The following is a 4,944-nucleotide window of genomic DNA, read 5'->3' as shown; positions in this document are numbered from 1 at the left end:
TCTAATTCCATTTGCTTTATGACACCATAAATAATAAAAGTGGTTAATGCTGCATAAACCTCTCTAGGCCTCTCTTTAGCCCATCAAACTGTTTCAAAGTACAGAATAATCTTCCCTGTATTTTCAGTTGGCTAAGGCTGTCGTGAAGAAGTCTGGGAGAAATTTTCCTTGTATAAATACACACTAAACTGAACTTCGATTTTGTTTGTTTGTTTTAGAAGAATCTTCGGTGGAAGAAATAATATCTTTGTTTGATAGCTGTGGTTGCTCTGGCTCCAGAAGCAGTTCTCACTTGCAGAGAAGTGTTAAAAGTTGTGCAGTTCACAGGTTAAGATGGTGACTTTTAATGGCTTTCAAGTATTTCACGGGAGACTGGCAATATTTAAAAAAAACCCTGAAGGTAAAATTGGAATTCTACACAAGGCTGCACTTGTGAGTGACTCAGCCCGCTGGCAGGGAGGGAGTGAATGGAGGGGATTAGCACGACTCAATGGAGAGGGAATAGCAGCGATCAGGCTGGAGATAGCAGGAAGACAGAGGGGAAAAGTGCAAGATAAGGGACAAACAAAAGGGCTGGAGGGGAAGAGCTTGCTGATGGTTCTTGGAAATGGTGTATGGAGGATTCCTCCCAGGGGAAAGGTGGGGGAAGGCAAAGAACTGACCTGTGTGCCAGGCACTGCCCTGTGGACTCCTGCAGTATTCAAGTGTTTAGTCCAATTGCAGCATTTTTTATTTATTATTATTTAATCTTGAGCTCCTCTCATCCTAGGTGGGTAAGATATTTGGTGACATGATAAAAAGTCTCTTCTATACCTACCTATGAATAGAATTGATCCATTAATGTTTGTTTTTTTCCTCAGCATCCTGCCTAAAAGTTTGTTTTCTTTTTCCGTTTCTGTGATGTGAAAAGGAAAAATAAACCCAAAAGCCTACTCTGGGTAAAATGTTTGAGATTTTGCTGCTGAAGTTCATTTTGAGTCAAAAATATATCCATGTTATAAATAATTCAGCTCATAAATGATTCAGACTTTTTATGTGTGGTGGAGAGTGGAACTGAACTGCAAAAGCTGAAGTCTGGGAGTTACTGTTCCTGTATTAATATTTTCTGACTTTAACACACAGAAGTCACCCTTCTGTCCCTTTCCATATTTATACAGGTTAATTCCTTACACTTGAACATGACTTTTGTTTTTCTCCCTTTCTAAACCAGTACAGCAATCTGCTTCAGCAGGGAAGGACAGTCGGTGTTTATTACTTCCTGAAGAAGTTAATAACAGCATTTTTGCTCTTGATTCAGAAGTCAGGAATGGAGAGGATGGTCTAGATGATTTTACAAAACCTTGGATTCTCAAGTATGCCAGAATGGTTTGTTTTTTATCTTTAAATACATGTGACAGTGAATTTCTGCTGCTGTTATCCCTCCCCATCACATGCCAAGGAGTCCAGCTATTGAGTTTTACCATCCCAGGAGTTGCATCCCTAAAAGTACTTCATATTTCACCTCTAGGAGCTTCCAGCAGTGACTTTTTCCCTCCCAAGAAATACACTTTACTTAATAATTCAGAATGATAGTGTAAAATTATAGGAATTCCTAACCTTGGAGTACCCATTTGGTTTTGTTGATTTTTTTTTTTTTTCCTGTCTCCCCTGACTGTTTTGACAGAGCATCATTCCACATCCATCTGCCTGGAGCAGAACCCACCATCGATTTTTTTGCTCTTTGTGACCCAGCACGGGGCTGAATCTGACATTATTTTTAGCGCTCATATTTTTACCTCTCCCCCACAAGCTGCAGACTCTGCGTGGCAGCAGCAGGACTGGTGTTAGTGGAACACCTGCCTGATGTCCCAGGATTACTGGACCTGCAGGTTTTCAGTAGCGCAGCAACCCACTCACAGCATGATGCTTTGCCACTTCTGCCTGCAGTGTACTAAAGTGTTTTTAAATTTGATTTTTTTCATCTTGTGTTAATGTTGAAGTTGGATTGTCTTCATCTTCCTGTTACCTGGAGCAAGACTGTTTTACCTGTTTTATTTTTACACAGCCAGTACTGGTGTTTTGGGGGTTCTTTTCCCCCAAAATGTAGTCAGTGCACTAGTTTAGACAGGCTTTAAGGCATCCTTGAAAGCCAGCAGGTAAGTAAATTATCTTTTTCTAGAGAAGCTCTAAATCAAATTAGAAAATTACCCTCTGACAGATGACAAAGGCACTTGCCTGCCCAGGCCCCTGAAAACGTAGGTCAGTGTCATAATTGCTTTCCTAAGGGTACCATGGTGTCTAATGATCCCAGGCAGGATTAAATCATGGGAATAATGCTGCACAGTGCTGGAAAACTAATTAGATAAGGTATGCTTGGGTGACTTTGAGATGTGGCTGAGTGAGGGGGTAATGCATTTACCTACAAGTTGCTGTGGATGGTGTGAGGAAGTCGCCAGCTCTCAGGGGACTTGGCGGCACACAAGTTTTTGTTGGTTTCCAGCAGAGCTGGGCCAGCTCTCCTATTCATCCCTCCCTGTGCCGCTGCTGACGGCATATTTGGCACATGCAGCCCTCGCCCAGGTCGCACCGATCCCTGCAAAACCAGGGGAAAAACCAAGCGGGAGAATCTGGGAAAGCTTTGCTCGCCGTTGCCAGGGTGACTGGTTTTGTGCCGGGCAAACGCTGGCTGCGCTTTTATCGCCTTGAGTGGAACCAAACAAACATCCGAGCGGGAAAACAAGTGGGAGAGAGAGGGGTAAAGGGGTGGGACAAACCAGCCCTGGCCCCTTGGGAGCGACCGGTGTCTACCCTGGGTGGCGGGGCTTGCCTGTATTGCTGCCGTGGGGATTCTCTTCCCTGACCCCGTGCACCCCTCAGTGGCAGCTGCCTGCCAGGAGCGCTGTTTCCAAATGTTTCAGTGCGGTGTGCAGTCCTGCTGCTTTGGGCAAAAGAAAGGACTTGCAATGCAATCAGGAGTCCTGAGTGGGATGGGGAAAGCCTTCCAGTGTGGTGTGATTTAATTAAGGTCGTTTACCTGCCCCTCCTATCACTCTGGGCTGGGGCAGGGGCTGCAGCTCCATCGAATTCAGAGGGTTGTTTTTACTCTTTTTCCAGACTCTTAACTAAGGCTGTTCCCTGACTAAGGCACTCTTGAGTCCCTTGCTGTACGTCAGCCTTGCTCTGCCGGCCTGGGAAAGGTGAGGCTGGCAGCCCCGAGGGGTGTCCGTGGGACAGAGGGGCTCCTGCCTGGGATGGGCTGAGGGGCCTCGCGGGACCAGCAGAGGGCAAAGCTGCTCCAGCTGTTCTGGGCTGCAGGCACAGCACAAAGCTGGGGGCACTTTGGCATCCCGTGTGTTTGGCTGTGTTGCTCCCTGGCTGATCACACAGATAAAGCCATGTGCGTCTCTCTTGGGAAAAGGGATGGCCCAGTTCTCCCACCCTGTGAGTACTGTATGGAGCAGGCACAGCTGAATACCTTTTGGCCTTTGTGCAATTTTCTCCTTTGTTTCTGGTTTGTGTTCCCTCACCATGGCTGGTGTTTGTGTTTCCTTTCCCACACACTGAAACGTGGTTTTGATATGAAAAGTGGGGTGGTTTTACCTCGTGCTTTATGTACTGGTTTGATGAGTGTTTCGGGAATCCAGCTGTTCCCTCAGACCTTTCCCATCGTGTTTGGTGCTCAGTAGGTAATTTCTTAGAAGATTTAGCCTAGAAAACTTTTCTACAAGCACAAATGCAAAGTGTACTTGACCTGTTGGTTCAGGGCTACCTTTACACCAGAAGGGATTTTTGGTGTAGAAGCAGAACTGTGGAACAAATACAGTGAGTCTCTTGAAAAACTAAAGTGAGAGGGAATTAATTTTTACTCTAATTGATTGATCTTTCCCTTTCCTGAAGTTCTGATGCCCATTCCTTTTCTCTTTGTCATGGGCTGTGGGGATTGAAGGTGAACTCTCTCATGGACCTCCTGACCACCAGCATGCCTGAACCCCTCCCGCTCTTATCCGGGTCCTTCGCCCTGCTCTTACACCGGTGGAAAAAACAACAATATGATCAGGGCACAATATTTTAAATTATTTGGGTGTTGAAGCATGCAGCTGTGTAGCCTATTTAGGCTTAGACTGCATCTATAGATGTATTTTTATAGCCAAGTCTCTCTTAGAAACTATATATAGGTACAGCTGCAGAGGCAGAGTGGGTCATCTGCAGCTTCCAGCAGGGAGACGCACGCAGAGCTGTTTTGCAGCTTTTAAGCCAGAATTTGGCACCATCCCCTGTTTCAGGTGTCCTGATTACAGCGTCCTGTGCTGTATTTTATATTCCATTTATTATCCAAGTGTTTTGGCACTGCTGGGGACACGTTGCTTGTGGCTGGGTTGGAATCTTGCCTTTAGGGAAACAGGATAGTGTCTCCCACTCTTCTTAACTCCTACTCTCTTGCTTTGTTGGTTGGGAACTCCATGTTAATTTTGTCCTAAATTGTATATATAATTACATATATATATATATATAAAATCATCCTTTGTGCAAAAGCAACAATTTTAAGGAATAGTAAAATACGTTACAGCAACTGGTAGCTGAGTGGTGCATGTGGAAGGGCAAGTCCTTCCTTAGGGAGCTTCCTGAGGAGCTTTTATTGGAAAGGGATGGCAGGAGCTTCCATAATGTGGAGGTATGGCTGTGAGAGCTAATGCTGTGTGTGCTCACACTGGACATGAGACAAGAACTTTGGATGTGAGGTGGCAGTTTATGGGGGAAATGGAGGTGTTCCTGCTGAAGTGGGTGGTGGGCAAGGCGGGGAGCAAAGGGAATGTTGTCTGTAACGTTCTCCTGGCATGCTGTGCTGGAAAGACAGCTTGCTTGCCCAGAAAATGTGTTCTCTCCTCTATGGCAGAGTGAAGGCTGCTGGATGGCAGACAGTGTGTCCTGCTGCGTGGGCAGATGTTAATCAACCTGTCTCACCAC

Source organism: Myiozetetes cayanensis, unplaced genomic scaffold (genome assembly GCF_022539395.1).
Source record: "Myiozetetes cayanensis isolate MyiCay16 unplaced genomic scaffold, myiCay2020 scf24, whole genome shotgun sequence".
Lineage (NCBI taxonomy): Eukaryota > Metazoa > Chordata > Aves > Passeriformes > Tyrannidae > Myiozetetes > Myiozetetes cayanensis.
Note: the sequence above shows the minus strand (reverse complement) of the source record.